Source organism: Schistocerca gregaria, chromosome 7, assembly GCF_023897955.1.
Source record: "Schistocerca gregaria isolate iqSchGreg1 chromosome 7, iqSchGreg1.2, whole genome shotgun sequence".
NCBI lineage: Eukaryota > Metazoa > Arthropoda > Insecta > Orthoptera > Acrididae > Schistocerca > Schistocerca gregaria.
This window is the reverse complement of record NC_064926.1, coordinates 501,272,692-501,286,416: the sequence shown is the minus strand read 5'-3', so window position 1 is coordinate 501,286,416 and position 13,725 is coordinate 501,272,692.

Here is a 13,725-nt window from a genome sequence, read left to right as displayed (position 1 = left end):
TCCTTACCAGATAGGACTGATAAAAGAGATAGAGCAGATCCAAACCAAGAGCAGCACGTTTCGCCACGTGATCGTTTAGTCGGCAAGAGAGCGTTACGAAGATTCTCAACAAACTCCATTGACAGATGTTACAAGAGAGACGTTGTGCATCACGCAGTGATTTACTATTGAAATTTCGAGAGAGCGCTTTCCATTGCGAGTCGGTTAATAACAAAAAAGGTTCAAATCGGTCTGAGCACTATGGGTCTTAACTTCTGAGGTCATCAGTCTCCTAGAACTTAGAACTACTTAAACCTAACTAACTAAGGACATCACACACATCCATGCCCGAGGCAGGATTCGAACCTGCAACCGTAGCAGTCGCGCGTTTCCAGACTGTAGCGCCTAGAACCGCTCGGCCACCCCGGCCGGCGGTTAATAGCATATTTCCTCCCTCCACATATGCCTCGCGTAATGACCGTAAGGAGAAAATTCGAGAAATTAAAGCCAGTACAGAGGCTTACCGACAATCATTCTTCCCAAGCGCTATTCACGAGTGGAACAGGATTTAAGGTCACAGTTAGTAGTACAAAATGTACCCTCCGCCGCACACCATTAGATAGTTTGGAGAGTATGCTGTAAATGTAAATGATCTGTTCGGCCGACAGTAAGCTGCAGAATTCCACTGTCTTGATGCCCTTATCGCTTGCTGCATATACGTAGATGTTCTATCGTGCATAGATCGGGCAGGTTTCCGCAGACATTGAGATGTGGGCAGTACGGGTCACCATACTCACAGGACTTCCTGAGGTTCGCCTTGCATCGTGACACTGCTGCCCCTACTCGGTTGAGTGCTTTCCACGTCACGTACCGCAGCAGCTGGAAGCTCGCAGCAGGTTCCTCTTCGGTGATCTCCACAACCCTTTAGGCTCATGAATGTCGCCATAGCTCTTTTCGACGAGTCTGAGGTGCTGATGGAACTGCTGACGTTGTGCGCACGAAGCTTCTCCTTAACCTCAACCTACGCTTTTCTGTTTCATGTCCAAGCAGGGGTGGCCTGGGAACGATTTTCTACTTTTTTAAAAAATTTTAACGACCGCTCTGCTGATGTCTGGTGGTGTAGCTGTAATCCGATAAATTTTGGTGACAGGAGTTGGTCACAGGCAGCCAGCCACAAGACGTCCAGTCTCGTTCAACGCCGCCACGACATATTTGGCATGTGTGGAGTTCCGTCAAACTGCAGAGAAGTGCCAGGGCAGATGTACTGAGCATGTTCAGCTGTGAGCCCCATATGGTGTCAGTAATTTTGTGGACGGTGTTGTTCCGGGCGGTAACTTTTAGCTTTGTTTCTTGGCAATGATCTTTGAATGAGGGACTGTGATCCAAATTTTCTTACAGCTATTTTGGAGTATCGTAGTGGCATAGCTTTTGCCGTCTCCAGATAATATTTAACTTCCTGCTGGCTTCCCAGTTTCTCAGATAGAAGGCACAGACCTGCTTCTTTCAGGGCTTTGGCTTTCAGTGATTATCATAATATTTGCTGAGGTCTTCAAGGGCTGCTGTCAGCTTCATCTTCATTTCTTCAAACATTTTGCCTTAACTACAGTTGCTGTCATCTGCATTTTTGTTGCAGGGTTGACTTGTTGGCCGTTTGTGTCGATGTTGTGCAGCCGGGATGTCAATACCTACCCTGAGAGAGACCATTCACCAAGGACTTCCGACGGCTCTTCTTATTATGCAAAGTGGTAAAAACTTATTTTACGGTACTACAAAACGGTATTGTGTTTCTCCTTAAGTTCAGTTTTGCGTTTATCTGAATGCGTGATACGTTTCTGTCATCTTCAGTCCTGAGCTTAGATTGGATGAAAGTTTCTATTGTTGTTCAGTGAATTGGTCTGCAGCAAAATAAGACTGAAATACTGGAAGTAAAAAAAATGGTGTGATTCATAAAAATTTCAGAGTGAGTAGTATTTATATTAGAAAATAATTAAAATGTCTGCAATATCTGGAAAATTCAGTATTAAACACGTAAAAGTTATGAAAACAACGTCACTGGAATGTGAAAATATAAGTAGTTGCCAAATCTAGTCCCAGTGCTACATCGAAAACAATACATCGCTATATTGGTGTGATGAAATAAACAATCACTTATTCGGTAGTGTAGGGTATATTTCCAAAATATAGCAGGGTCTAAATTCAATCAATCTAAAACTACTAAAAACAAACAGAAATTACTTTTATTTTTCGAATACACTGCAATGAACACCTTTTTTTAAGCATATAGCGCAATCTGCTGGGAACATGCAGAGACAGGAAACAAGTGATGCTATGAAAACACATGGATATGTTATAATTAGTAAGTCTGTTTTATTTCCTCAACTAGGAAAATACAATGTAGATGTGGCATATATGTTACATAGGGTCTGAAGAGGTTATAGACGTCTAGAGAAGGGGAAGTAGATTACTCAGTAAAAATACAGTGTTGATTAAAAAATGACAGACTGCGGTTGTTATCTTCGCAACCAACAAAGATACAAGGAAGGCACACGTGCTGTTTAATGTCCCGCTAGTGGCCATGTAAGTGCTTCATACATTTTTTAAATTTTGCTTCTTGACAAAAACTTACACTGAAGAGTCAAAGAAACTGGTACACCTGCCTAATATCGTGTAATGTCCCCGTGAGCACGCAGAAGTGCAGCAGCACGATGTGGCATGGACTCGATTAATGTCTGAAGTAGTGCTGGAGGCAATTGACACCATGAATCCTGCAGGCCTGTCCATAAATCCTCAAGAGTACGATGCGTTGGAGATCTCTTCTCAACAGCACGTTGCAAGGCTTCCCTGATATAGTCAATAATATTCATGTCTTGTCTTGGGAGTATGGTGGTCAGCGGAAGTGTTTAAACTCAGAAGAGTGTTCCTGGAGCCAGTGTGTAGCAATTCTGGACATGTAGGGTGTCGCATTGTCCTGCTGGAATTGCCCAAGTCCGTCGGAACGCACAATGGAGATGAATGGATGCAGGTGATCAGACAGGATGCTTACGTACGTGTCACCTGCCTAGAGTCGTATCTAGACGTATCAGGGGTCCAATATCACTTCAACTGCACACGCCCAGTACCATTACAGAGCCTCCACCAGCTTGAACAGTCCCATGCTGACATGCAGCGTCCATGGATTCCGATCGATAAGAGACTCGTCCCATCAGGCAACGTGTTTCTAGTCATCAGTAGTCCAATGTCGGTGTTAACGGCCCAGGCGAGGTGTAAAGCTTCGTGTCGTGCAGTCATCAAGGATGCACGAGTGGGCCTTTGGCTTTGAAAGCCCACATCGATGACGTTTCGTTGAATGGCTCACACTCTGACACTTGTCGATGGCCCAGCATTAAAATCTGCAGCAATTTGGGATGGCTTGCACTTCTGTCACGTTGAACGATTCTCTTCAGTAGTCGTTGGTCCCGTTCTTGCAGGGTCTTTATCCTGCCACAGCGATGCCAGGTTTTGATGTTTTACGGATTACTGATATTCACGGTACACTCGTGTAATGTAGAGATGGGCAAACTCGTCCATCCTTGGTAACTAGTTCACTGCTGATCGTTCGTTTTTGGGAACCGTTCATTTTTACTCGTTCACCGTTCATTTGTGCTTGATATATGGTTCTTATGAAAAACTGAAAACTAGTAGTGTATGTGACTGAAGGATGGAGGGCGCCAAGAGGGGGCACTTGCCTTCCCCCTGGAATATAGAGTTTTTATTCATTACAGAATTCTTACACACTTTTAGAAGTAATTTCTGTGATTCTGCAGGACCTCTCGGTTAGTCAACTGTAGCGTTATGTAGCTGATCGTAGGGAAATAATGTAGGGTAGCGCACGGAAAACCGGCCCCAAGTACAGACTGCTCACCAGTTACGGACGATGTGTTGCCCGTTACGAGTAGATACAACAAACAGACAAACATGTAACAATTAGGCAGTGAAGAAATAACAAGCTAATGCAAGCAACAACTGCGAAACAATCTATGACGATGTGTAGAGAGCTGGAGAAGAGAACATGAAAATCTCGCGCGACGCGCATGGGCTATAGCTCATGTAGTCTTGTAAACCTGTTGGTGGCTGTTTCCCAAATTAATAGACCACAAGTATCTTGTATAAAATTCTTCGTTTCGACTTCCACTACATAGCTTTGTTACGTTGTAAGCAATAATCGTTTACATCCTATATATACTTCACGTTGTCTCTGAGTTCGTAGGCGAAGTAGAGACTTTATGGAAGCATGAAATAAAATGTGGATTTCTCATCATACTGCGTCACATGCTTAGTAAAAATTAAGTATTTATGTTGCGTTATTAAAGTTAATGCAGCAATAATACTGATAATTAAGTTCACAGTAATAAAGTGTTTGGTTTGAAAGCTCCTTCTGAACAAATGTTTTTGAGATAATAAGTAAATACGATGAGAAGTAGTAGAAATAAGAACAGCGAGAAACTTAACATCAGGATTGATGGTCACGAAGTCAATGAAGTTAAGGAATTCTGCTACCTAGGCAGGAAAATAACCAATAACGGACGGAGCAAGGAGGACATCAAAAGCAGACTCGCTATGGCAAAAAAGGCATTTCTGGCCAAGATAGGTCTACGAATATCAAATACCGGCCTTAATTTGAGGAAGAAATTTCTGACGTTGTACGTTTGGAGTACAGCATTGTATGGTAGTGAAACATGGACTGTGGGAAAACCGGAAAGAAGAGAATCGAAGCATTTGAGATGTGGTGCTATAGACGAATGTTGAAAATTAGGTGGACTGATAAGGTAAGGAATGAGGAGGTTCTACGCAGAATCGGAGAGGAAAGAAATATGTGGAAAACACTGTTAAGGAGAAGGGACAGGATGATAGAACATCTGCTAAGACATGAGGGAATGACTTCCATGGTACTAGAGGGAGCTGTAGAGGGCAAAAACTGTAGAGGAAGACAGACATTGGAATACGTCAAGCAAATAATTGAGGACGTAGGTTGCAAGTGCCACTCTGAGATGAAGAGGTTAGCACAGTAAGACAGGAAGACCAGTCAGTAGACTGATGAAAAAAAAAAGTAAATACGATTTTATGGCAATCTCTGTCTTTCAAATGGAGAGGCACTGCTTTTGCTACTGAGCGTAAATGACCCACAACCCATTTGTTTTTTCCAAAGAAACGAAACAGGCAGGTAATGCAAATTGGAAACAACCAAACTTAAAAATAACTAGAGCCTTCCTAAATATTATGTTTTGTATATGAAAGACACACGAAAACCGTTTTATATGAATTTTCTTACACTAAAAATTAAGCGTATTATTGAAAGTTAGTTGCTAAATCAAGTAGATGAAACAAAAAAATATATGAATAACAAAGAAACTTGCCTAGTTATAAGTTTCTATTCTGCTGTTCATCGATATAATGAAGTGAGCTGATATGCCCTTTTGTTACTTGAAAAGACGTTCTTTTACATACAACGTAATTTTTATGTAATTTACGTAACTATAAAATACTTTTTGATTACCGGTCGTGAGCGCCGAACAGCCGGAGGCAAGTGCAAGAACAGTTTGGAAGACATGTAAAATGGGCGAGCGCAGTGAACGAAACGAACAACTGGATACTGAACTGACCAGGAGCAGTCGGCAGTGGAACTGAGACAGGTGGTCAAGCGAAGAACGACGAGTGCGGCCGAGGGAGGCCGAGACTGAGACGAGCACGCGACCGAGGCCGGAATGAGAACTGCCAAAGTGACCGCCGCGACTGAAGTGAACTATGAACCGATCGTTCCTCGTTCTCGGGAACTATAAGTAGACCGCCGCGACCGAAGTGAACTATGAACCGATCGTTCCTCGTTCCCGGGAACTACAAGTAGACCAACGCGACCGAAGTGAACTATGAACCGACCGTTCCTTGGAATTCGTTCCTCGGTCCTTTCGTTCATCTTGGTGAACCGTTCCTTTGCACCCGTTCTCTAGAGTAATGGTCGTACGGGAAAATGTCCATTTCATGGCTACCTCGGAAATGCAGTGTCCCGTCGCTCGTGCGCTGACTATAACAGCACATTCGAAATCACTTAAATATTGATAACCTGCCGTTGTAGCAGCAGTAACCGATCTAACAAATGCGCCAGACACTTTTTGTTTTATATAGGCGTTAACGACCACAGCGCCGTATTCTGCCTGTTTACTTGTCTCTGAATACGCATGCCTGTACCAGTTTCTTTGGCGCTTCAGCGTATTTGGGGAGACCAAGATAAATACGACACCCTATGTAACAAGTACGTGTTGTGATATTAGACAGCGAGTGTGAGCAACACCGACTCAAAGGAAGGCCACGGCGCTTGTTGGTGACGTCACGTCAGCTAGGCACGGCCAACGCCAGGTCTGTTGCAGGCATACTCATAATGGTGGTGTCTCCCTCACTGACACAGGAAAATGTGGAACTATTGGCGGTAGTTGACCAACACACATTGTTCTGAGAGATTTCTGCAATCAATTAATTGTGCAATTCACTACCCTTCTTAACAAATAGTGTACTGCTGAACTTAAATTTCCACCTGTTTTAAGGATTGACATACAAAAACAACTTCATGGTCCAGCAGCAACAGAATTCGTGCTTCTTTAGCTTATTTGTAAGTCTGAGGAAGTTACGTTTGTACTAGGTTGCTTTTACAAGAAACTGTGGACATATTGGTGGCCTTCTTTAGGTATCTTGGTTGACTATGGGGTGAGGAGCACTGAATGTTAATGGAATATCTTGCGATTGTACACGTTGAGGGAGGGGGTGGGGGACGGAAGAAGAGGAAAAAGAGAGATACTTGTTTTATCAAAAAAATTTCTCCTTACAGTTACAAGAGGGGTATATTTATCTTTTCTAATCTGCACGTTTAAAAAAGTTTAAGCTCAGCAGTCTTTTCGATGTATGAAGCTATTTTGTTTCCTGGTTAGAATTCGTTTCGTTGAACATGACAGTAATCTAATGACTGGCAACAGTTGGACATTTACACATGTAAATTAGTTCACATTTCCAGTGACGATGTCAAATGAAAATAAATAAATAAATAAAAGAAACGAGTTCATTGTAAGGGGATTGGGGTAAGTTTCGAAACAAAATGTATCAAGTAAGTATAGTTTCTTGGATGTAAAATTTCCGAAGCTTGCAATAGGGCAAAGCATCTTCTCATATTGATCCACGTTTGTTTCGACAGGATTCAGTAATACAGAACTATGATCTTCATTTGTAGCTTTACGATAGTAAGAAAATCTTTCATCTAAATAAAACTGCAGAATCCAAAACAATACCAATCATTTTGTCCAAATAAAGGAGATTTATAGTGATAAGCACGCCCAGGCGTTTCTGCCTGCAACAGACCTGGCATTCGCCGTGCCTAGCTGACGTGACGTCACCAACAAGCGCCGAGGCCTTCCTTTGAGCCGGTGTTGGTGTGAGTCAGGAAACAAGGGGAGACCGGCGGTGATGTGGGGTCGGAGAGGGGGACCGTGTGGACATGTGTGTGTGTGTGTGTGTGTGCGCGTGTGTGTGTGTGTGTGTGAGAGAGAGAGAGAGAGAGGGCTGGGCACGCGATCGATGCAGCAGGGCGGGCGCTGGCGTGGACCGGCAGCACTCCGGCCAGGTAGAGAGGGGCGTGGGCCGTGAGCCTTGCCGCTTTCTCTGTGTTCACGCTCTCTACAGCGGCCAGATCAGACCACTGCCCTGCTAGAGGCAGCAGGCGCAGCTGCAAGACACGTGCTGCCGCGACAGGTGTGGCGTGCGACGCACGCTGCGTACAAGTTCAGAGAATCGCCGATACCTGTGTCTCGAACTGCGTGCAGCAGCTGCAGTTTAATGTGCGGTAAGTACCTGCACTATCTGATAAAAAGTATCGCGACAGGTAACACTTGACAGTGATATGCGGAACGGGCGGAAAGCCTACACAGAAGGCCTCTATGAGTGGGGATGTGATAGAAGAAGGAACAGGAGTCAATATATAAGTGATTGGGGATCCAGTTTTACAATCAGGATTTAAAAGAGCTTTGGAAGAATTAAGATCAAACAAGGCACAAGGGAGAGTAACATTTCATCAACAAAACGGCTATTCACGGTGTTGTGTAGGTTGTACGATTCTAGTGAGATACCATCTGGCTTTCGGAAAAACTTCATCCACACAATCCCGAAGGTTGCAAATATTGACAGGTGCGAGAATTACCGAGGAATCAGCTTAACAGCTCACGCATCCAAGTTGCTGCCAACAATAATATACAGAAGAATGGAAAAGAAAATTGAGAATGAGCCAGATGACGATCAATTTGGCTTTAGGAAAGGTAAAGGCGCCAGAGAGGCAATTCTGACAATGCGGTTAATAATGGAAGCAAGACTCAAGAAAAATCAAGACACGTTCGTAGGATATGTCTACCTGGAAAAAGCATTCGACTGTGTCAAATGATGCAAGATGTTCGAAATTCTGTGTAAAATAGGGGTAAGCTATCGAGAAAGACGGGTAATAGGGTATGCAAAATGTACAAGGTGATTCAAATGGCTCTGAGCAATATGGGACTTAACATCTGAGGTCATAAGTCCCCCAGACTTCGAACTACTTAAACCTAACTAACCTAGAGACGTCACACACATCCATGAGCGAGGCAGGATTCGAACCTGCGACCGGACTGAACCGCCTAAAACCACTCGGCCACAGTTGTCGAAAATGTACAAGACATAAGAGGGAACAATAAGAGTGGAAGACCAGGAACGAAATGCTTGGATTGGAAAAGGTGTAAAACAGCGATGTAGTCTTTCGACCCTAATGTTCAATTTAGTATACATCGAAACCAATGAGGGAAATAAAAGGAAGGTTTAAGAGCGGAATTAAAATTCAAGGTGAAAGGATATCAATTATAACATTGCTATTCTTAGTGAAAGTGAAAAAGAAGTACTCGATCTGCTGAATGGGATGAACAGTTGAATGAGTGTAGAATATGAGTTGAGAGTAAATCGAAGAAACACGAAAGTAATGAGAAGTAGCAGGAGTACAGAATATGAACTGAGAGTAAATCGAAGAACGACGAAAAAGATATGTGAACAGCGAGAAACTTGACATCAGGGTTGACGATCACGAGGCAGATGAATTTGAGGAGTGCTGCTACCTAGGCAGCGTCGCGGACGGAGCAAGGAGGTCATCAAAAGCAACAAAGGCTTTCCTGGGCAAGAGAAATCTTCTCGTATAGGCCTCAATTTGAGGAAGACATTTCTGAGAACGTACGTTTGCAGGACAGTATTGTGTGGTAGTGAAACGTGGACTTTGGGAAAAACGGAGCGGAAGAGGATAGAAGCACTCAAGATACGATGCTGCAGAATAAAGTTGAAAATTAGGTAAGAAATGAAGACGTTATCGGCAGACAAGGCGAGGAAATAAATATATATCGAAACAAATGACAAAAAGAAGAGACAGGATGGTAGGACATCTTTTAAGTGATGACGGAATAACTGGAATGGTGCTAGAGGGAACCGTAGAGGGTTATAAACTGTAGAGGAAAACAAAGATTAGAATACATCAGACAAACTACTGAGGACGTGGTTTGCAAGTACTATTCTGAGATGAAAATATTGGCACACGAGAGGAACCCTTAGCAGGACGCAACCAGGCTGATGGAAAAAGAGAGAGAGAGTCCGTTGTTGGCTGTTTTCACGGTTACAACTGAGGACGTTTTCAATGAGTGTCTGAATATCAGAAGAGGTATGACAGCCTTTTCTTCGTCAAGAGTCGAAGCCATTAGACGCTGGAATCTGGAGAGAGGCGTCCTCTCTTATTCGAAAGGTGTTTCACTGGATTTCCTTTGGGACTCCGAGCACCCAAGTCCATTTAAGGCATGCTGCTGCCCACAAACGATTTGCTCATAGATGCTGCTTTATGACACGGTGCATTGTCATGTTGATACAAACAGCAATCGCCTCGCACCTGTTCTCTATTGTACGCAGAACACAGTGCTGCAAAATGTCTTCGCATCCGTCCGATACAGGCAAATATCACTGCTCAGGTATTTATGTTTGTGTTGCAATGGTGGCGTTTTTGCTGGACTGTAGTTCAGAAACTTGAAATAACGCTAACTACCAAATGCTTTGGGTCCCTGGCGAGAGCCATTTCATCTGAATGTGCAAATTTTCAGCTCTTAACAACAGTTGAAAGAATAATCTGTTATATCGGAGAATAGCTAGCTACTAGCCGAAATATGGATATGCGTAGTAAAGTCTAAAAAAGGACGACTGATTGCTCCGCTCTATAAGTCACGTAACAATCACTGAGTGCACCCACTTTCCGAATGGAAGGTAACCTGGTGTACATCCCGGTTGCCTTTCAATGTCCTCTTGCTGCACGAGTATCGCTGCGATGTCGCTCGTGTCTGATGAAACAGTTCATGGCGCTACGAGGACGCGCGGTTGTTGCTCGCTGGTATGCATCGACCTTATGTCGTAACAGTTTTTTGAAAATCGTTCTGCTATGCGTCTGAGGTAAATGTGGGAGATCTGCAAATTGCGGTGATGGGTTTTGAATCATGATCCTTTTTCGCCCACTGCACTAATCACTGCAGCACAATACTTATTCACGATGGCAGTGCATCTTAAATAATGCATAACATAAACATACAGGAATGGCAGTTAATGGCTGCTCAGAGTGCTGTTGCGGAAGACCTGGCAGAATAGTCGGATTTATACCTGAAATCATTCACAGAAACTGAAATTCCGTGTTGTTTCCAGATAAGAGCAAGCCTTTATATTTGACGTCAGTTTCACGGCTTGCGTTTTAGTTTCTCTACATTCTTAGCCTGTTAAGTAGTTGGAAATTTACCTTTGCAGGATAAAGACCCCGATAAAGACGTCCCAGAGACGGAAAGATCTCAGGAGATCACTGGGACTCGAATCTGCGAACATTGCACAGTAGCCATCAAGGTTAACTACGGATCACAGTTTTTCATAGTAAAAATAAAAATTTGCTATGACATTTTGTTCGTATTCCATTATAAAACTGTAAGACTTACAAACAAATAACAATCAGACATCTAGAATCCAAGCCATCAGATGGCTGAGATGGGAACTAATTTTATTTTATTTAGATCGTTAATTACTTTGAATTATTATGTTGGAGGGCAGCGTGGAGGGTAAAATTGTAGAGGGAGACCAAGAGATGAATACACTAAGCAGTTTCAGAAGGATGTAGGTTGCAGTAAGTACAGCGAGATGAAGAAGCTTGCACAGGATAGAGTAGCATGGAGAGCTGCATTAAACCAGTCTCAGGACTGAAGACCACAACAACAACATGTTGGTATTGTTTTTCGAGTTTAGTGTTCATGTTTTACCTGGTTTGCCCCTTTATACATATTTACTGTTCATCTTCTTACCTTTTTAATGGCACTGGCACAACTCACATTTACTTTATGTTCTTGGCTCAGTCTAGATAGTCAGTTAAAGCCTGATGATGGAGCTGTAATCCGAAAAACGGTTAACTAAATAAATTAATCACGTAGAACACAAATAATATTACATTTTTAATTTATAACTATATTGTCCTACGAAGTAGCGACGGAAGTATCTGTTAGCATAATAACTTTCATTCGTTACAGCGGAAACTTGTAGTGTTTAGGTGAGTGATACCCAATTTTGTGTGTGGAGGAGACACTACAAAGCGGTTGGAATGGGTGTAGTGCCTGCGGTACTAGTTTTAAATTCCAGTGGCCGGATATGAGATTCATGCGAAAGTAGTTGGACTGCTACAGGGTAATGATTAGTGATATAGAAGAAATGACTTAACACCGTCCCACGGGTCAATGCGAAGCTGGCGACCATCATTTATCTTAATAGCGGTGGTGTAGTAGAGCAGAGAAAAAAAATCGATTTCTGACAGCAAGCGTTTCTGAGGTTCTCTCCGGAGCAGTACGTGACGACTGCAGCCGTCATAATTCGAGCCGTGGCGTTCAGAGTGCAGCGGGCTGACGTGGTCTCCACCGTGCTGTGCTGCTGGAGGCTCAGAAAGGACCCGCCCCGCTTGTGCACACGGTACGCGTTCGTAGACGTGGCATACGTGAAGACAGTGACAGATGACGCGCGCGAACTACACACTACGCACTGCAACTTTTCCTCTTTATAACTTTGGGTGTGTGTGTGTGTAGTGTTGAGTGTAAGTGCACGAAACTAATTACCGAACAATCTGAGTAGTTAAGCCCTGTATTGTGCAGTCGAGTGTGTTGCCTGACGCCACTGTCGACAGTTTTCAACATTTCAAAAATACGCGAAAATAAAATCGGCAAAAATTTCACATCAAATGGTCCACTTAATTTGTTTTGAATAAAGTATCCAAATTACTTGAATAAAAGTTTACTGCTCATTTACGTAGCTTGTTTGCGAAACAAAACTAAGAACTCGAGAAAAGTTTCACACACTGATATATCACATTCTGCACACTGAAATGCACTTTGTATAACAAGAAAATAACTTCCAGAATGAATGTAAGCTATCTATTCTAATCACAGATTGACTGTGTAATAACACTGTTCTGTGTGTATAGTGTAATCCCTGAACTGCTGCTGCACTCACCGTGGTACATCATAAATGTTCTCTCGAAAGTGGAGCGCAGCAAGCATCACTGCAGCAAAACTAAATTAAAATGGTAAGATAACATTTATATGTGTACCGCCACGTGGAACGTGACACAAGCAACGTAGAATTTCTTGCGCGGGAATAATTTTGGGTACTAGTCTACGCTGCCCAAAATAATGTCTATTTCTTATTTTTTTTTTTTTACAAAATGTGTGTATTGCGGAGGAGAATTAACTTCTCTAGCTGTGAGCAATCTATGAGATAAATGCTCCAATAAAATCTCTGTACGAAAATTAATTTTACATTAGAGTGTTAACTACGAGCAACTATGCAAATGTGCTGATTTACCTTGACTCACAATTCTTCACAAAACTCTTCTCAGAATCCGTAAAGTCTCTTATCGTCATCTTTTTCAATCTTTTACAGCAAATTTGTATTCAATAATTAGCAACTCAATTCCAGACACAAGATCCCTAACCATTCAGTTAGGCGTCTACCTCCCAACACACGTCGACTACCAATAATCTTTCTTCTCTCTCTCTCTCTCTCTCTCTCTCTCTCTCTCTCTCTCCCAGTGCCCTCAGTCAGAGAAGGTGTAACAACACAACCAAAGATCGCGGTTCAACAGGGCTTGCTCTGAGATATATGCATATCGATATATGACAGTGAGAATTTAACAATACTGTAATAGCCAAGATGACAAGCACATTTCACAACGCGAGTTCTTGAAGTGGACAAGTGTAAAATAGCTGCGATAGTTTTAGGCTATCCTCACAGCGCACGACACAGCTGATGTCGAGGTGAACATGTACACCAAAAGTACTGCCTGAGGTACAGCGCCCGCATCACGATGGCCGTGCTGATTAGATTGCTTTGACTATGTAGGGACAAAAATTTACGTTGGTGAGTTGCGACTGCAGCGATCTCCAGGGGCAGCTGACCGCTGTATATGGCTCACAGATCACACAGTTCGTTTAAGAAATCGACTTTTCTTGTCTCTCTGTCCTGCATCAGCGCAGAATCTGCATGGACATTAACGGATTTGACATTGTTAGTTTAAGGATCGTGGTTGTCTTTCCTGTCGCCACACCATTGCTCTCCTAGACGGAATGTGTGTACCATAACTGTCTATGTGTAGTGTCCTCCACGTGA